Raw genomic sequence first — 22,328 nt, forward strand, 5'->3', positions numbered from 1 at the left:
TAACTTGACGCATAGAATTGATTTAGAAACTGTTGCATGAATTCTTTCAGAAAAAATTAAAAATATGATTCTTCATCAAAATACACATACTGAGAAACCCGCCAATCTTATGTTTATTGTAATATTTTGCCATCCTATAACACTGAAAATCGCAAATATGAGATTGAGACAGATCTGGTGTGTCTGTTTTTTTTTTTTTTTTTTTGTCTCTAACGTTTTATGCTAGCAAATGTAAGTCCAAAATTCCAATATCTAATCTAATTTGCAAACCTTTAACATACAATTCGTTCACAATACGACATGCAAACCGTTCACATTCCAGTAAGTGGGACAGTGAAGAAAAAACACGTGATGTAGAGATAACAACAGCTGTTTTGTCCACAAAATATCTCCTTTAAATGGCAGTCCAGAGACGAGACTAGAGGTCAAGAAGCAAGAATTTGGATATAATCCTGAGATAATTTAGAACAGTAAAGTCATCTTTTATGATTTCGACCAATACACATCCAAACGTGAGAGCTGCAATCCTCACAAGCACATGCCGTATCACTGTACATTAGGGAGTTTTCGGTACACGACGAGAAGACCCGAGAGTGCGCGGAAGCAATCAGCTGTGACTGTCCCCGCACTCGGATTCCCGTCCCCATATCTAAAGACCGTGTCACACTTTTTCGGGCAAGCATTGCCTGCGATTTGTGCAGAACAGTTTTTTACTACCCGGAGTTCCCCGCATATCACCCGCAAATGACAGTTTTTAGCACGTATGTCACTCGTATTCGCTGGGAGGTACGCATGCAAATCTTTTTACCCGCAAGCATGTTTAGGTCCTGTCACACCTTTCTGGGCATGCTACACACAGAGAAATTAGGGTTCTATTAGGGTTCTTATTTGCACCCTACGAGCAAATCTAACTAAGTGGCACCTTAAAGGGTTCGGGATGGATGTAGGGGTGCAAATCCGAACCCTAAAGGGAGCCAAGTCTTAAGGGTTCAAATTTGGAACCATTCCATAGTCTTTCCCGAAAGCTGACATGTGGTTGTTGAATGGTGTTTGCTTAAAATGCCACACCATTTTGGGATATTATCGTATATTTTTATTTGAAAATATAACTACACGTTTTTAAGAGTAACAGTGTCATCAGTAATACTGTACTTAAAAAATTACTACTTGAATTAAACATTTGTTTTTTCTTCTCGCACCGGGATCAAGAATATCATTTCAATGACGTTATCATAGAGAGAAAGCAAACAAGTACAAGTACACGTATTGTGCGTGCACGCGTGGACCGTTGAGCACTTGGTCAATGGCAAAGCTAAAATCGCATGCGCACGCCACGCCGTAGGTCGCGCGGTATACGTACGAGCATACTACTGACGTTCCTCGTTTGGAATGGACAGACGACCGTGAGGTTGGGATGATGAATTAATCTTTTTGATGAGCCAAACGTTGTGAGTAGATAACTGTACTGTAATTCCGTTGAAAATATTTCACAGTAATCGATGATGATATGTGTGAATTATGCTCATAGAATGCTGAGTGGTGAAACTGATGCGAAAGAGTTGTATCGAGGTACATGTGTGCTAACATGTCAGAAGTGCGATCATACATACAGTAAAGCATAGCGAATAAGTCAATGAAAGTGCACGGTAATACGAAAAGCCTCAACCAAGGTACTAACTACGACCAACAGCCCCATACCCATAGCGTAATTACGCTATGCGTATGGGGCTGCTGGACGCAGTTACCAAGGTACGTACGTAAATAGGTGACCGGATATAGTCGCATCATTTTCGTTAATGGGAATTATTACGTTTGAGCCGAGTTGAGGCTCAGTTGGATATTGGTTTCTGTGATGTTGACAGAAAGAACGATGTAGGCATGTATGATGTGCCTAATGGAGAAAAATAGTGTTCCTGGTTCATTTAGGAGAATTTAAGACATATATGAAGATTGAAGTCAGAAAATTTAGGTTGGCCTTGACTCCTTGTTGTCTATCAATGAAAATAGAATGTGTGTTATAAATTAGCAATGCCATAGTCACAGAGCAAAAGCAATGATACACGATAATGTGAATTTAGATAATATCCACTGGAGAAGTTGCATGTGCTAGACATGACATAGAATAAGTCACACAAACAAGGTATGTAAACGGTAAATCACTTCAGAAGTACAACTACTTGATCCCGTACTTTAGCAGGTAGATATTCCAATATTGATTGTATGTTGAACTTTGTTTTATTCAATTACAGGTTGAACCTTGCTGATCCATGCTGATGCATGATGTTAGCTTGGTCTCATACTGGGCCAAAGGGACCTGTGTTTGATTGATTATTTATCATCGAGTTCACTATGCATCAAGTTCAATAATGGTCTTCAGGATGAGTGATGCAGGTCAACCTCGAGAGACTGGTGAGCCATATAGGATGCCAGATCTGGAGATGGAAGATGTTCAGGATGTCAATCCTGGTTCCTCGTTGAGTCAGTGTGGAAGCCATGCCAGTCCTTCTGAGAGTGATGGCCAGAAGGGCATACTATTTGGCAGCTGAAGCAGCTGCTATAGAAAGAAACGCATCAAAAACTAGAGCTCGAGGAGTTTCGCCTTATGCAGCGTAAGATGAGATTAGCTATGAAGACCAAGCTGCAGGTTGCTGAAGCAGAGGAGCAGATATACCTTGACTACGAGAACAAGAAGTTGGGAGTCGGCTTTCCTGTGAAAGCAGAGGATGAAACCTTGCTGTACCCAACTGAATGCGCCAACCAACCAGTACACACGAGTACACCGATTTCCCTGACTAAGAAGTGACAAAAAAGTTATTTTCAAATTTTCTTTGACTTTTAGCAGATATAGTCCAAAAGCCAATAAGATCATCAGCATCATGTAGTATCCCTGAACCAGGTTTGATGAAAGCCCATCAATTTTTCCGTAGATACATCCTTACAGACCGGGAGACAGACAGGCAACCTGAAAACATATGCCTCCGGCACCATTCAGGGCGGAGGCATAATAATGAGACTCCTATATGTCATGTATGTTTAAACCATAATAAAAATTTGAGACGGGTCACATTGAATCCCCCCCCCCCTTCATTAAAGCTAAACACCACGGCTCTAGAAACATCTTTCCATTTTAATCCAGAAAGTAATCACCTCCCTGTTTTTAGCGGAGGGTGAGCATAAAGCCACTCCATGAAATGAAGATTAGCATTTTTATTTTTTTGCAAAATATATGTGAAAATGTCTAATTTCATAGATAACGATAACTATTTATTCTGTCTTCTAAACTGCTGTCAGGTTATTCCCTTTCTTAGAATGCACTGGCCTTGAATATTTACAAGAATACTCTAAAGAAATATATAATAGAAAAATACAAGAGAACGAACTTGCAAATTACAAATTTAAGCACAACCTAAAGAGAACTTGACTTCTATTCACTTTTATCTCTTTTTTTTTTGGGGGGGGGGGGGGAGGTGGATTATGGATGAAAATATGAATCTGCTAATGGATATGAAATACTCAAAGTATGCTTTCCATTATATTTCATACTAGATGGGGTTAGTTTGTATTGTTCATATTTTAGTTATTTCTTCACCATCGATAGCCTCAGTGCTTCGACAACACATGCACACTTTGAATTGATTGTTTAAGTAGGGAACAAAAAAAAAAGTCGCCTGCTGTTTTTTGAAGTAGACAGTCACACAATGTATGTCAATTTTGGGCAATCTCTGACAATGCAATGTCATAAGTGGAGTAGCTTTGTGACACTTGACAAAAGCATGATTTTCTCACAAACCCTTTATGTATATAAGGATTGAAAAATAGAGTTTGTTCCAAAACCTGAGAAAACTCACCATATCTACTTTTTTTGCATATAAAAGAACACTGGACTTCACTCTTTAAACTATCATCATTGCCCTTACATACGTCAGTGACTTGTCGAGGAAATGTGCATGTTTTTCCTAAAAGAAAAAAAATGTGAAATTCTCTTTAGGTTTTCCTTGAATTATTCTACGCATGTGACATCATAAACTCTTCTCACTCTGCTGCGACTGCACAAATGGTTTAAAGATTGTTAACTTTTGAACTGAATGTCCGCTTTTCAATTTTTTTTTTCTGATGTGTTCTAATAGTATAAGCCAGTTCGGGGTACCAGTTTGAGCATGTGCAGAAAAAGGTTATTTGTACTGAGAGACAGGTTGGTTTTTTAATTTCACTGAGATAAGCATCTGTAATGCTAGGATTATTCATGGAATCCTTATAAATGGTGCCTGCCAGTACATCCACTTGACAGAAAGCCTGGTATTTGGCAATGTTAACACACAAAAAAGTTTGTTAACATATTCAAAACAGCACTTAATAAAATAGATGATTCCCTAAGTGTTGATTGACGAACCATACTGGTCACTTCATCTACACTGGTTAGGTTCATTCTTTGTTTGAATATGAGTTCCATAAATGGCTATGGTGGGCAAGCTGCTGCATTATGTCACTTTGAATTGAGTGAAGTGCCTAACCAACTGAGAAAAATGAAAGGTTATATGTACCTATGTGCTCATGAGCTATCTCCGGACTGGATTATTGCTGCGCATTCACTCAATCCACATGTAGGTCTATATGAAGGTGGACGTGCCCTCTAACTCTGATCATAATTTTAAGCTTTATTTAAGTAGGTTGTATAAAGTGCTGATATATTTGTGTAAGGTTTGGTGAAAATTAAGTCCTAAAATGATTGGAAGAGTTGTGAGTCTGTAAGATCAACACTTGAGGTATTTCTCATGCATGATCATAAATCTCTGTAAAATATTGATGGTAATAGTAATAATGATAATAATGATAATAATTATAATAGTAATAATAATGATGATAATAATAATAATAATATATTTTGCTCCTGATCATTATGCTTGTGATTGTCCCAATACCAATACCTCCTTTATAAATGTGAAAAATCGACTGCTCTTTACAATATTTTGAATGTTGGGGCTGAACTGCATATATTGTGCAATTATATTTATGGTCTACTGAGTACAATGTGCTTCTTGTTTCCATCGCTTGAAAAAAAAAACAATGTATCAAAAAAATTGTTTTTAAACTTTTCTCACAAGACATATTCCTTCCTCTTTATGTCCAGTTTGTCATACCACTAATTGGTTAACCTTATTTTCCCTTTCTGAGGTAACATTTTCTGTGGAATTGTTTAATGTTAATTTGATGCAATGAAGAGTGTTTTCAGATGTGCTATTCTGCCCGAGATTTATAACTGGGACATATCTTTAGCTGTGTGCATAAAAAAGTAACCAAATTTAGATGTACATTCTTCATTTTTTGATTCTTTTTTCACCTTTCTTATCATTGGTGTAATTGTATATGAAAAACAAAATGTGAAGTATACTAATTGTATAATGGGGCACATTCGCAAGCTCTCAAGCTTGGAATTGGATGGAATATGTCAGTACAAGTAGTGAGTTTCAAATATATATGACAGAACTTTGCCATACCCTTCATTGTTTTGGCAATAACTTGTGTACGAGAAATCAGAGTTGACATATCGCTGTTAATGTCTAAGAGCGTCATAAAGGTGCTTTTGATTACCGTAAGATGTACCGGTAAATTAAAGGTACATATCTATGATCCATTCTAGAAGTAAAAGGACAATGTGAAAGATATTTGTCACATAGTTTACTATTACTCTGCACAAGCTTCAGGGATTTTTTAAATGAAAAGAATTAGTGCATTTTGTCAATGTGGTAACTTCCTTTAAAAGAAGAAAAAGTAATCATTTGATGGAAAGAACGAATATTTTTCTTCTTATTCAATGTACTGACCAAATTTCATACATTTTTGATTTACATTGCCCTTTTTATGACAAAATATGCATCTCGTATGAGAATTTGTAGAAATACAATGTGTATTTGATGTTCACTTTAAAGTAAACCATGAAAAGAAAATCGCTGTTAACTTGTCCCTCTTCCCTGAGACATATATTAAAATGTTAATAATTTATATGTAAGTATGCACTGTATTCATCATGTTTATGTTCTTTATTTGTTGTTGAATTGAAGTCTTTGACTTCAGTTTTCGAAAGATTGTGGATTTAATTGACTGAGAAATTGTGTGTAAATCTATGCATGCTATTTTGCTTCATGTCTGGAGTGTTACCTTAGGTAATTGTTTGTGAAGTCAGTGAAGGCATCCAGTACATAATTATTTTGGTTTAAAAAAAGTAATAATTTTCACCATATGGGGTGCAGAAAGGTAACCCTATATAGAGACGTGTGCAAATTGTATTGCATCCTATATTGCGGTGACTTTATCACCCCATAGGGTGCAAAATTACAACAATAACAGTATGAACCATAATGGGTGCAGGTATGAGGTGCAGAAGGGGAACCCTGTATAGAGGTCCATATTTGCACCTTATAGGGTGCTGAATATAGGGTGCTAAATAAGAACCCCCCAAAATAGAACCCTAAATGGAGCCGCTGGTGTTACAACGATATGAACCAGAAAGGGTGCAAATTTGCACCTGAATTTTTGTTCACCCTGTGGGGTGCAGAAAGGGAACCCAATGGAGGGGTGCAAATATGCACCATATATGGTGTTAAATATAGGGTGCTAAATAAGCACCCCAAAAAATAGAACCCTAAATGGAGCCGCTGGTGTTACAACGATACGAACCCTATTGGGTGCAGAAAGGGAACCCAATGGAGGGGTGCAAATATGCACCATATATGGTGTTAAATATAGGGTGCTAAATAAGCACCCCAAAAATAGAACCCTAAATGGAGCCGCTGGTGTTACAACGATATGCACCCTCTAGGGTGCAAATTAGAACCGTAATTTCTCTGTGTGTACGCGGGCTTGTTTTATGTGCGGATTTTCCAGCATACCGGACAATTTCTGAGGGCAGACAAGCATGTGTCTTACTTGCTGGACGCGCTCTACTTAAATTGTACTTGCGAATATACTGTGTGACCTTTGTACCAGTCGCATAGATGCTGACAACTCAATGAAGGAAGTGTTCTGAAGGAATGGCAGAAGTCCCACAGAATGTCATTATCTTGGCTGCATACGGGGGACTGCGAACTACTTGCGTAGGAGTTGCCTGCCGCTAACGGCATCGTACAGGCGTTCTGCGTGGACCTCTCTGGGCACTCCGCGACTCACCTGGAAAATGTTTTAGCCATGCTCAAAACTTGGCTGCGGTAAATGGGACTTGCGTGAGCATTTCCGGGCAACTTCAGGTCAGATACGTGCTAGGTACTGTCAGGCGCGGAGCAAGCGCGGAGCAACTGCGGAGAGCTCCGGGTAGCAAATTTGTTTTCCGAAAATCAAGCCGCAAAACTTCCCCAGATACGGTATGACAAGGCCTTGAGCTTACTCGAAACTTGATCCGAATGAGTCGTGGGAGTTCGCTCGCAAAGGTACACGCAGAACACCAGGAGGAGACCCTTTCCTGCAGTACCTCGCAGGCAACTCCAACGCAGGTACGAACATGCGAAACTCGCTAACATTCTTGTCCTTCTGGGGAAACTCAGCTGCGTGCTGAAAAATCCCTCCTGAGTAGCTTACCCGAAAAGGTGTGACATGGCCTTAAGCAGCTTCGCTTTCCTGTTAGGACGGAGGCGTGCGGACATGATCGCTGATTGGCTGGCTGGCTGGCTCAATCCTGTCCAGTATCGGGATCGAACGCTATTTTGGGCTTGCAACGTACTCGTTTTCTCACGGGACGTTTGTAAAGGCCGCGTCGCACCTTTCCGGGCAATCCATGCGAGAAAGATTTGATCCACTGTAGTGCTACATGCTATCAGTGAAAAGAACCACCTTCTCCATTTGCAGTCTCAACTCTTTACTCATAGTCTTGTACATCCTGGCTGCTAGACTGCTGCTTGTAGCTCTAGACGAGGAATCGTCAATGGTTTTAGTGGTGCAACCTTTGACTTCAATGCTAGAAACCGCATTTCATAGTCGTCATCACTTCTAATTCGCCATCTCCTATAAGCACAGGTACCGAATGATCTAGAGCGACCTCGTTTAGATTCTGCATTTCATCAAACAGATTTCTCCACTCCGCTTCGTCTTCTCCAGACAAAATATCATCCAAATCATAGCCTCTCTGAAAGAGTTTCTGCAAACTTGAATTTGTTCAAGAACTTGAATGATTGTTGCTCAGCAGATTAGCTGCAGCAGCTGCTGCAGCATCCTTCAGACCATGTCATATCTGTGCAATGCTTGAAGATATTTTATTGGAACTTATTGTATAAGTGTACTGTCTCAAATTAAACTTTTTAGCTGATTAGGTTAAAGGTCCAGTTTACCTTTGGGAACAATGATTTAATTAATTTTTCCAGATATGATATTTAATGCATATGTGTAGGTCTGTTGTACCACAAAACATCCTATCATATAAAATTTTCGCAATAAAGCCTAAAATATAAGGACATATCTGTATTTTTCTCAATAAAATGTAACTGTACACGGTTTAGTCTGGAAACATTTTTATTATAACTATTGTTCACATTTTGTATATTTAACAATACTTAACATCGATTTTACCGATTCGAATTTTTACTGTGGTTGTTTTTATCCCAAACTCACATTTTGGAACTATTTTAAAGCACTAACGCTGGGTTTTTGTTTCATCTGCAAATGGTAAATTATGCCTTTAAATGCCAAAGTTCAAAAGGTCAAGTAAACATGTTAAAATTTCACTTTTTCACTGGGGGTACAAAATTTTCGAACATGTCGTGCTATGACAGAGAGCGTGTGAATTTAGCTCGCCGCAAATTATCCTGCAAAAGGGTCTGTAAAAGGGAAGACTAATAGTCCTTACTCTTAAGGATAGTGAGCACACTTTGCGGAAATACAGTAGGTGTTTAAACGCATGTAAGCGGTTTAATCGGTTGCCATAGACTTTACACGTGAAAGCAAATCGCTTGGGTCTGAGCCAGATTCGCTTCCGTTTTATCCTGTATAGGGAATTTTGGCGTTATCCTTCACAGAGTATTTACCTGTTAAACATAATAGAACTTCTTGATTGGATAATATAGACCATGATGTACTTTAGGTTTTCCAGGTCAAATGTCCACAGATATAAACCATCATTGCCAAATAGGTAGTTCAAATGTCCATACAGCTAAATAATGTTCACGACTGAATATGGTATCAAATTAGGCAACTCAAATGTCCACTTAGGTATGAAATGTCCGCATAGCATATATCAAATCTCAGACAAGAAACAATGCAGTTCAAATGTTGCGTAGCAAAATATTACAGAGAACAATGCTCCTGGAAACCAATGTCAAATAATATTTTCAAATGTCCATTCCCTACTATACAGTGCTTTCTTGATTAAAAAAAAAAAATCATTATTTCACATAGGTAATTGTATCGTTTATGACATGTTTTACAAGTGAAATGTCCACTGGCTCAAACACATTGTTCAAATGTTCATGTGCATTGTAAGAGAGATGAATGTATGTCTCCAATACAATGCGGTTAGCAATAGCTAGTTCAATTGTCCGTGTATCACATGTCAAATATCAGACTAGGCAGTTTAAATATCGCATGGCCAAATAAGTCTCCAAATGACTGGAGCAATATCCCATAAGGGAGATCAAATGTGACATTGTGATTTCAAATGTCTATAGTCTTGAAAACTGTGTATTTAAACCATATAAATCGTATAATCGTATACATGCAGAAACGCATTCCTCAGTAATCAGTCTTGCATGTACTTGCTATAATACACAAACGCAGGTCCTTACGGTGTCAAGATAAAAAATATTCTATTGAAACTTTTTTTTAATGCATACACAAAAAATCAGTAGAGCTAAACTGACATGAATCTCATGATAGCGGTGTGACTTCCTTACGTGCAATTCATTGTTTAAAGAATGAACATTCTGGCATTAGACTATTCACTTTTATTATCTAAAACATACTGGAAGTCACTTTGTTCAGACTGTTCTTTTGTGATGATTTGCATCATCTCATACATAGAGTAGAATTAGTTGACTATATATATTAACTGTATATACAGAACGGCCAGAACTGTTAACCTGTCGTTTGATGTCAATTTCTCAAGTTTCAGATTTCTAAAGAGCGTTCTCTCTCAGGCTTGTCGGACGGAATTTGAAAGTGGGATGGTTTCAGTCGGGGCTATAACCATTTACCCTTTATCACCATCCAAATTATCTTCTTTCTTGTTTTTTTTTCTAACTCTTTTCTTCTCCCTCCATTCTCTCATTTCTCTTCCCAATATTTCTCCCTCCCCTTTTCTTTTTCGGCTAAAAAGTGGTATAAATGATACCTTGCAATTCACTTCGGAAGACCTTCTTTTGTATTTCTAGATTTTTTTTTCCAGATAGGAAATAGAAAATCAACGAGAAACGAAGTTATTTCTGAAACCGTGTTGATTAATGTTGTCATAGTTTCCAAACGCAACACTTATTATCGTATTTTCGAGTCAAAGGATATTTGAATTACCATGAATTCTTTATGACCGACACGATACTTTCATTGACCTAAGATGACGAAAGAATTTCTTTTGTGTGGACATTTGACTTGACTATGGACTGCTTATGTACCTATATGGACATTTGATTCCCTTAATGGCATTAGAATGACTATATTATACTTGCTTCGCTACAGAATTTGATTCAGAAATCCTATATTGTTATGCGTGCAGAGCATCATACATCAAATGCCAGACTACGGTGGCAAGAAGATCTTTGCACACCTACACAGAATTACCGAAAAAAAAATACACCTGTATATGTGAATCTTATGATAGGAATTTCATCGAATATCTCATAGTTTTTGACAATAGAACTTTCTAAGGTCGGACTATTAATTTCCTTGGTCAGAAAAAAAATACAGGAGGTCACTCTTCGTGATAATGATTCTTCACTCTTTTGCATCACCCCATGATAACGTGATACTTCTTTTGTTCATTTTCTTGCAGTTCATCAATGTTTTCCTGTCATTTTACTGCAAATGCAAAATTGCGTATCAAGTTTCCAATTTCCAAAATATGCTTCATCACTCTTTTGAAATCCCTGGTTAAAAAGAAAAACAGTGTTCTTCATAAAAAGGAAAAAATGAGTGAGACTCGTTTTGTTTTAACAAAGTCATGACAAATTGTCTGTGAATGAAAACGCAATTGTCTGCGCCTGATAATGTTCATCAATATTTCATATTCTTGAGAATGATAATTCTTTTTGCTGTGTTTTGGAGTCAACTGATATCTAAATTACTTACGTGCCATCTGAATCACCCATGAATGACATGAAATGCTCTTATTGACCTGAGGTGACGCGAAAATTTACATTTTGTGAATATTTGACATGATGGACATCTTACTTACCTTACAGGATATCGGTTTGCTAAGTGGACAGTGGATTTCCCTGTTGACATTCGAATTAGCTAATATGACGCTTGATCTGATATTGCGGATATTTGACCTGGAAAACCTACACAAATCGGTTGGTGTGGAATTAGGCCGTTTTGCCAGGAAACCCTTCATATGGCTGCATAGAATAAACGTCATGTATTTTCATTCTATAATATAAATTGCATTATTTCTTTAGGAAAATAATCCCAATGCAATCCCATATCTCGAGTGGGTTTCGACCAAAATTAAACAGAATTTGGAATGGCGATACTTTAATATTAAAAAACACGTATTTTGCTTAAAATTATGTTGCCAATTAAGTTAGAAAATAATCCTCTCGGTGGAATTTTTTCCATAGAGAAGAACGATTGATCTTATGCTCGATTTATTGAGCGTAACTTGGTGAATCCAGTGTAAGTTCACTATTGAGCCTAAGTCATATTTCATAAAGACACACTTCATACCCACATGAAAAATCATGCATAAATGTCAATAGATAAAGCGTAACTTGCGATCAACTGCAAAGTTGTTTATGAAACGCAATTTGCGATTGATCGCAACTTATCCTCAATTTTTATCAAACAGGCGTCAGACATTCAAATTTGAAAGTTGGTCTCGATCAAAATTTCAACTACTGTGAAGCCCTGCTATTAATATCCCAGATTTAGCGCGCCACATCATTATGTACTAGTGTAGGATCCTCGGCGAGAGAGTGAAGCTACCGAGCTTTGGGAGGGTGGATACCTCCGTCCCACGGTAGGGACTCTTTGTCAATAATTTAATATACCAGTACAGTATGAAATTAGCCAATATAGAGCATTTCTTTTACCTTTTGGGGAGCAAAATTTGGACGGGGCACATATGTGACAGTGTGAGATCCTCTGCGAGGGAGCGAAGAGAGCGAGTGGAGTGAGGGTATGGGAGGGGTGACTATAAAGAAAATGTAGTATAAAAGTCGCATTTATAGCGAATTAAAGAATTCCTTTTAGCTTTTGGCGAGCAAAATCTGGCCGGGAAATATTGTGAGATCCTCGGCGAGAGAGCAAGGAGACTGAGCGGGGTAGGATGTTATACCCCAGAGGCATGACACTCTATGGACATTTTGTAAAAACATATACCATAAAGTCGGGTTTAAAGAGCATTGCCAAACCATTATTTAGGGAATTATAGACATTTTGAAAAAAATACAGCACTATGAACATGAAACTAAAAAAAAAAAAAAAACAATTAGCAGGATGAGGGAGAGCGAGAGAGAGAGAAAGGAAGAGAGCTTGTTAATAAAGTGAAAAAAATAGTTATATCAGTTATGAAAGTGACAATTTTTAGACAAGAAAAGTGTCTTGATTGCCCCTGAGTGAAAAAAACAAACAAACAAAACTTCAGGGTCATTCCTATCAAAAAAAGATCAGGCTGCAGTCGCGTTTACCGTCATGCGTGCGCAGCCATGCAAACTTCAGTGTCGTAATGCTGAGTGGAGGCATACAAACAACGGGGATTCCCATTTCGTTACACAGAGTAGCCATTTTGAGAAAAGTTTTCGTCTTTGAAAAGGGTCTATCAGCCCACTCCCCTCCCATATGCAATGCAACCAATGAAAACATACAATATTGCATTTGATTAACAGTTCTCCTACAACCCTGGAAATAAAGCCATGCCAAGCCCTGTAACCCCTTGGTGAAGAGTCCACATTTCTTCTGTAGAACAAAAGTAAAAGTATAGGTATCAAGTACATTTTGTTTTTCTAGTGATGGTTGTCTACTTACCAGTTATACTTTCGAAATACAGATGGCACGTAGTCCAGTTGTGAATACTAGTCTCAGATTTGATTAACAGTTCTCAGAACTGATGCAAGGAACGGCGATTTTCATCCATGGACGTGCATATTTTGCACACTACATGACCGCAAGAACCGGTGATTATAAATGAATGATTACATTGCATTAACACAATTAAAATAGCGAGTCACAATGCATTGATCGGATAGTGAAAGTACAGTGTTGATGCGACGACAAGCATACTCAATTATGCAGAGGATACGGATGAAGTACAAAGGTAAAGTACAAAGTCCACATAGCGCATTCATGATAGGAATTCCCAGTGCGATACGTAACCAACGAGGTTGTATACTACACACGCGCGAGCACATTAACGTGGGGTTAATCCAACAACCTGCCGCCATTATCAAAGAGGTAAAAAAGGGATTACTAGAACGTACGGCGTGATACTTTATTGTTTTCTACGAGGAGATTGTAAGGGAAGTATGACTGACTTCTGTCAGTCAAATATTTGACCACTGATTTCAAACAGTAACGTCGGTAAAGACGGTAGTGCGTCACTCTGCGCCGATTGGTAACGATGCCTTAGGCCGTAAGTGAAATCAAACGAGCTGATGAAGCGTCCGGGATCGGACGTGATACTGTTCTCGTAATTAAAACAATAAGTCCAGATGAACTGATTTGATTTTGTACTTTTATTGATCACTAAATTGATGAATCAGAACTTATGCCATTTGTCAAATATTGCTTGTTTTCATAGATAATATATGATTCTTTTTCATGTAAATGCTACATTTTCACAGGACTGCTATCTCCATGGTTTTACGTTTAATTAAAAAAGGGACACATACAACTACGCGGTCAAATAAGATAAATGGATGCTTTCTCCAGTAGTTTGCGTTGCTTTTTCGAATGTAGGCCTACTTTAAGGTCATTGATTACTCAATATTCTTCCACATTTAGCTCATTCGTTGTCTCTTACCATCACCCGCACCGTTTTCTTTCCGCATCCAGTACAAAAACAATTTATAATTATTATTTATATCTTGGTTCTACTCCAGTCTCATCTAAGTTCACTCAATCATAACGTAATCATAAAAGGAAGATATGAAATAACGCAGGTCAATTAGACTGTGTTAATATCATTAGTTATTATGAAGAAATAAAAGAAAACGAAATTGAGATTCTTGTAGGACAGAGTAGTCCCCGCGTATTACAAAGTCAATATTGCGCATGATTGTTATATGTTACAGAAATAAAAGCAATCGTAATTGACACAGCGGATGCAAGTCATCTCAACAAAACCCTCCTCTCTATTTACACACACACCACCACCACCACCACCATCGCCACCACCGCATTAAATCCCTATGGAGGAGAGGGGGAGGGGGGGGGGGGGGGGGAAGGATCGTCAAAAGTCATCACATACAAGCCCGAGTACAAGCCCACGAAACGCACACGCGCGCGATATGCACTTCAAAAATGAAATGAAGTGAAATCAAGAAAATGGTAATGTACTTGTATATATATGTATGTATAATACATATACATATCTGGGCCCTGTTTTATCAAAAGATAAATTTAACGTTAAGTCAAAATAATCTATGATTAACCTCTCAAATCAACTCTAAGTCCACTTAATCTATGATTAACTTCCAAATCCACTTGAAGTCCGTCTTATCAAGACACCCAGATTTGACATCAACTCCAACTTCCTAAAAAATCAACACATAAGTTTTCTCAACCGCTCCAAATCTATGATTAACTTAACAGGTAATAAATATCAACTTTAAGTACTCTCTAAAAAAGAAAGAGTGAATTTTCACTCGATTTTCACTCCCCTTGGTAGTGACGTCAAGGATCACTAGAAGTGGAGTGAATTTCGAGTGAACAGAAATTTCACTCCAAAAGAGAGTGAAAAAAGACGGAAATGTTTTTGGTGGCATGTTCACTCCTTTCTCACTCTAAATTCACTCCTGACATATTTCACTCTTTTGTCAGTCGTTTTTCACTTCTTTCTCACTCTCAATTCACTCCTATTGTATTCACTCTTCTTTAACTCCGGACGTTTTTCACTCCTTTTTCACTCTTTTTTCAATCCCAAATGGAATTACACTCTACATGAGCACACATCTCTATCACCATTGATCACAGCACTCAGTGCACTAGTTATTCAACCCTGGAAGAAAAAGTGACAATATGGTGATGAATTTGGGAATAATCTAGGTGGTCTGGAGTCATTTTTGGAATAATGAATACCAATCAAACTAATACAAACAAAAACAGCAAGCAACGTTCATAATATAGATATTTGTTGATAATATCAACAAATCTTGACCTTTAATCGCAAATATCTCCATTTGGCACATATGGACTTAGCAGTTTTTGCAAACAAAGTCTTCATTTGTAGAGCTTTGGGAATGACAGCTAGATTAGCATATTTACAGGGACCTTGTGATGATTATGGTGACAGTTGTTCTTAAATGATAAAAATATGTATTATTATTATTGGCCACATAATTCATGGAAAACCAGATACTCAGCACATGAAGACTGTTTGTAATGATGTACTGCTCTGCAGTTGAAGTTTAGATATTTCAAGAGGTATATTCCTTTTTTTTTAATTTCAGGTGATCCAGTGGACATCACACATTTATTTGATATAGAGAATCAGCTCATTAAAAAAAAAATATATAACATGCGTAGCATTTAGTACATTATCTTCTTAGATCCCCCTCAATGCTACTTAAAGAAAGAATAAATTAATAAGAAAGAATGAAACAACAGCCATTTGGATTACTAGCTTATATTTATTCAGTTTCATGTATTGATCCAGCTCGGGTAGGAATTACTTTCAAAACTGGAACACAAAGTTGGCAATGCACTGGGCTACCAGTGGTGGATCGTTGGCTTCTAAATACATGCATTAATATTATTAATATTATTAATATTAATATTATTAATGCATGTATTTAGAAGCCAACGATCCACCACTGGTAGCCCAGTGCATTGCCAACTTTGTGTTCCAGTTTTGAAAGTAATTCCTACCCGAGCTGGATCAATACATGAAACTGAATAAATATAAGCTAGTAATCCAAATGGCTGTTGTTTCATTCTTTCTTATTAATTTATTCTTTCTTTAAGTAGCATTGAGAGGGATATAAGAAGATAATGTACTAAATGCTACGCATGTTATATTTTTTCTTTTTAATGAGCTGATTCTCTATATCAAATAAATGTGTGATGTCCACTGGATCACCTGAAATTAAAAAAAAAAAAGGAATATACCTCTTGAAATATCTAAACTTCAACTGCAGAGCAGTACATCATTACAAACAGTCTTCATGTGCTGAGTATCTGGTTTTCCATGAATTATGTGGCCAATAATAATTATACATATTTTTATCATTTAAGAACAACTGTCACCATAATCATCACAAGGTCCCTGTAAATATGCTAATCTAGCTGTCATTCCCAAAGCTCTACAAATGAAGACTTTGTTTGCAAAAACTGCTAAGTCCATATGTGCCAAATGGAGATATTTGCGATTAAAGGTCAAGAAAAATAAAGAGAATAATAAGAAAATGTTTGCTTCTTTTGATCATAACTTCAAAAATGTACCTTTATATGTAGTGACCAATATATATTTCAAAAGGTATTATTTTGTACTTTATGACAGAGACCGTACTTCAAAATCTTCAAAAATGGACATATCAGTTTTTGCGAACAAACTCTTCAAATATTAACATCACACATTTCCCCGAAAATATGCCAAATTCATAAAGTTTGTGCAAAAGTGAAAAATTTTACAAGTACCCTTCCTGAACATGTTTAATTTTTGAATACAAGTGAATATAATTATTGCATGTTCAATGATAAGCTACAAAAGACTTGCAAAGTATAGTCACCATTATCTATATTATAATACAAAAACAATTCGGTCGTGATTTGGCAAAAAGGTGTATGTCTGAAAAATATCATGTTTTTGGTTTTTACCATTAGGGGGGTTTTCGATGCCGAAATTTTCATGTGACCAACTTTCGTAAGTCATCGATCATTTGTTTCCGAGATACTTGGGGCTATCTCTGTATTATTTTATCAATTTTCCTGCTTTTGATTAGGCAAAAGGGTGTATCTTTACATACAATGTACAATGTACAATGTACAATGACGTACCAGGATAGAGAACTACATGATTTGGCAAAAGGGTGTATCTCTAGATACACCTCTAACCGTGCACGCTGGGGAGCGCTTAAAGATTTGGCAGATAGGTGTATCTTTAGATACATCCATCTGCCGAATGAATCATGAATTATAGTTGCGAAGTATGATAAGGCAGAAAGGTGTATCTTTTATACTCTGTGTATATTATATACTCTGTTGTTTATACGTGCTGCTGGCATGTATGTGTACCGTTTCACCGGTCGGTGCGGTGGCGGGCCATGCTCCTGACTTAAAACTGGCAGCCCGTTGCACTGCAGAAGTTTCTCCTTGTTGCTAGTCGGTGAGTAGATAGAACCTAATATCTAGAAGTTCAGATCTAACGTTTGTCCTAGACTTCTATGGCCACTTCTATGCCATTAGATGCGCAGATTCGTAAAATCTAGCATTTCTGTTGAAATGACAGCTTTTCCGGCAAGTGTGCAGAGAGTCCAACCCCAAGCACCTCCTGATCTGGAGATTCTCCCGCCCGAAACCCCTAGCAAACGGGAGACTCCAAGTTGAGATGTGTGCGAAGCGCGAAATTCCTAGGGTTCTAGATGTTCTCTGGTGCTATCTAAGGCTTATTTTTCAATATACGATAGCAATGAGTAAGAAATCCTTTCCACCGGGAGACACAGAGCAGGGGCGGGAGAAATCAAATCTCCAGCGGGAGAACGGGAGATTTTGCAAAAATGGGTTTTCGGCGGGAGATCTCCCGTCGAAATCAGGAAAGTTGGAGTCTCTGAGTGTGGCTGTGGGATGAGAGTTCTCTACGCTTCAAAATGACAGTGATCCCTGCACTGTCCGTGCTGTGCACTGCATGTAACTGTAGAAGCCTGTACATAGTTAACTATACACAGCCGAGTCGCTGTACATGGTACGTCGCGACAGGGCTTTACGCGCGCGACCACCAACCACTAGGACAGCGACGTAATCGTATTACGATAGCTTTGAATTTTGATACTTAACATCATTTTTGTCACCTCAAACTCAACGAGTATACTTTTCAATATTTATTCTACATCTTATGCTATCAGTATTCAAATGTACGCAATGAAACTTACCGGAATTGATCATCATATCCAGCATGTCCACACCGTACACAATCTTTCACGCCAGGCCTAACTATACACAGCCCAGTCGCTGTACATGGTAATGTACGTCGCGACGTACCATACAGCGACTGGGCTGTGTATAGTTAGGCCTGGCGTGAAAGATTGTGTACCGTGTGGACATGCTGGATATGATGATCAATTTCGGTAAGTTTCATTGCGTACATTTGAATACTGATAGCATCAGATGTAGAGTAAATATTGAAAAGTATACTCGTTGAGTTTGAGGTGACAAAAATGATGTTAAGTAACAAAATTCAAAGCTATCGTAATACGATTACGTCGCTCTCCTAGTGGCTGGTGGTCGCGCGCGTACAGCCCTGTCGCGACGTACCATGTACAGCGACTGGGCTGTGTATAGTTAGTACATAGTGTAATGGTGTGCTGTGTGACTGTAAGATCGGCTACCCATTACGCTATGCGTTTGGGGCTGTTACCTAACAGACATTTAGTGGCAGTTACACACAAAGGTCTAGAGAAAGATGTGTCCCTGTCTTTGGAAATGATACTTGGATGTACTGCTCAAAGTGCTCAGTGGATGCAAACAGTTAATTGATCCTACCTGAATTTTCACATTTATTGAATTTATTGCAAAAATTGGGAGCAGCATGATAACTTCGTTTTTAAGAACAGATACATGATGTGCAAACAACTCCCTCTTTGTTTGCTAAAGCATTCAGTAGAGAAAACAAACGAACCTTTTGTCGAAAAAAAGGGGCACAAAGCTAAAAATATGATGAATCATCTCATTGGAAGTAGAAGTTTTTGGAAAAAAGGGAGGAGAAGGAAGAAGAAAAATTCTTCAGCTGTAATCCTTAACCATGCATATCCATGAGACCATGTTTTGTTAATATTTAGACTCTAGGGTGAGTTGTAATTTGCGCACATTTTTCTATGTTTGATGAACAAGTTGTGCATCCTGATATTTTTCTTTATTGTTATTTTTTAAATCTTTTTGTAATAATGAAGTAAAGATTGTCAAGAGTTAACATTTGATTAGAAATGGTCTCACATACACCCTTCTCCCCACAAAATCTCTGGTATATTTTGTTATCGTTTAATTTGGCAAAAAGGTGTATCTCGTTATATACATACACCTTTTTTGCCAACTTAAATGCACGATTTCTCACGGTGCATGAGAAGATACACCTTTTTGCCAAAATAGCGTGGGTTGCAGTCCCTGTAAACGTGATTTGGCAAAAAGGTGTATCTCTATGCATACACCTTTTTGCCAAGTTAAATGCATGATTTCTTACGGTGTATGTGAAGATACACCTTTTTGCCAAAATAGCGTGGGTCGCAGTCCCTGTAAACGTGATTTGGCAAAAAGGTGTATCTCTATACATACACCTTTTTGCCAAGTTAAATGCATGATTTCTTACGGTGTATGTGAAGATACACCTTTTTGCCAAAATAGCGTGGATCGCAGTCCCTGTAAACGTGATTTGGCAAAAAGGTGTATGTCTCTAAGCATGCTAAAAGTGCTAATTCTGAAGTATATTTTAAAGTTAGATGCAAGAAAATTATCAGGAAATGAAATTTGAAGTGTATACTAAATCAGGGAATTGAATCCCTGAGCGTTGCACAGTTTAGGTGGCTTCTACGGTCAAGGAAACTGCCAAAACTTTAAAGTCGATTTTCTCGGCTTTGTAGTCGCTGTAAAACGGCAGACATACACCTTTTTGCCAAATCACGACCGAATTACACATGTAGTAGGAATTGTGATTGCTTCGAAAAATTGACAAAAATACAGAAATTTTAAATACTGCATGGTTAATCAAGTTTGGATCCTCTGTCATGTAACACAGTGATGCTCTACAAGTACATTGTACAAATACCTAAACATACTCGATCAGAGAAGCATGGTCTTGACTTTAAGTAGGCTTTAGGTGGGGTATTTATGTAGATGATAGAGCCAGAGGGGGGCCTCCCTGGAACCCCCAGACCTCAGCGATCAACCGTGCGATCATTACAAAATCCACACACAAATTGCCTGTGACATAATCTATAAAACGGTAATGTTGATTTTCAACAACAAAAAAGTCACTTGGCTAAATTATGCTAATTTGAGCATGAAATCAGACCATTTGCCATAAATAAAGTTCCAAAAAGGCACATTTTTTGTTTTTTGTGTAAATAAATTTATTCTTTCTAGTGTCCATAGCAAATGAAAGAGAAAAAACTGTGCCATCAAAAAATTCTGAAGTATCTATTTTTTCTATTTACTCATGTATTTCTTTGTTTCTTACTTTTTGTTTTTCATTGCCTTTTCAATGAAATTTGTCAGCAACACGTCCAGCATGAAAATATTTATGTTATTGATTACAATCAATAACCCCCCAAAATAATCATGCCTTCATGAAATTTGGCATGGAATGTCAAAGGGGAGGAGGGCTCGTAGCCCCCCCCCCCCCCACCCCCCTCAACTGGGCCTACTATTTATGGAAAAAGAATTGCAATCAATACAGTTGACACAACATGTATCATATCATTGATCTTCTTCACCTAAATAAGGCATCATTGTACAATATTGAACACTTGTAATCCTTCCGAGTTTTGCCAGATGTAGCAACAACTAATGCATGCAAACTGAATTTCTTATAGAGTGATTTCATGTGACGTCATGTTGGCCACCATAATGGTGGCTTCCATAGCAAAGGCGATCAATATTCATTCATGCATGCCTCTCTAACAAAGGTGTTCTTTTGCCTTAGGTTTCCCTGAAGTAAACATTGCTGCAGCTTTTGTATGCAGTCTTGATTTCTAGTCGGTTTAGGCAATTGACTTCATAAGGCTGCGTTCACATAGAAGTATACGGTATTCGCTATTCGCTATGCGGGCACCCAGTACACCATCACCCGCACCGTCAACTCGCCATCCCATGCAGTGAGGATTTCTTCCTCCTACATCCCAGCAAATCTTATTAACAATTTCTAAACTGCATCAGAATGTCAGTCTACATGCTTATTTTTGCTAAAGGACAAATCCAGACCAAAATTGTCATTATTTCATAAACGAGAGACGGTATACGCTGCAAGAAAATCGAACAAGCTCGATTCCCACTTTGCTATACTATTCTATGCTATTCGGTACATTCAAATAGTGCCCTCTTATGTGAACCGGTGTTAGGAAATCCTATCATTCGATTCAAGCTATTCGCGTGCCCTCGAAAACGAGCCCCGAATACCCAAATAGTATACTTCTATGTGAACGCAGCCTTATGGTGGGCAATTGTGACATTACTGCTAACACTCTATATCAAAATATGATTGTCAGTTGCAGGTTATCTTAATAATTTGTTACGAGATCAAGGGAAGAATTATCCATAAGTTTGACTTGGCACATTAGTGAACTAATCTATTTAACTCCATCTACTTTAATGCCGTGGATTTATCAATGATGGGCTGTAGATGTTTCGTGGAAAAAGAAATTGAACCAATTGAGCTTCTACGCACAAGTTTTTCAAAGTACAGTACATCAATTACATAAAGGTGAAAATGTACAAAATAACTCTGGGTCCCATAACCCTAGGGATCAATGATTCCCATCAATTTTGTTTTATTTTTTTTAAAGATTTTCCCCCTACTCCAAAGAAGATGGATGCAATAAATTTGAGCACATGCATATTGTACTGTATCAATGCTAATTAAAGGGGTGACAAAGGTATGTGGTAACTTAATCACAACATGGAGACATGATCTTCATCCCAAGAGCATGGATGACCATTGGAAGATTCTACTATAGGTTTTCCCGGCCAATTTCGCACTTTTGTCAGTCCAATTCCTAATTGCTGCATTCAATTTAGCAAAATTTAGCGTAGATGACATGTTCGGTAGTTCAATTTTA

Source organism: Diadema setosum, chromosome 12 (assembly GCF_964275005.1).
Source record: "Diadema setosum chromosome 12, eeDiaSeto1, whole genome shotgun sequence".
Taxonomy (NCBI): Eukaryota; Metazoa; Echinodermata; class Echinoidea; order Diadematoida; family Diadematidae; genus Diadema; species Diadema setosum.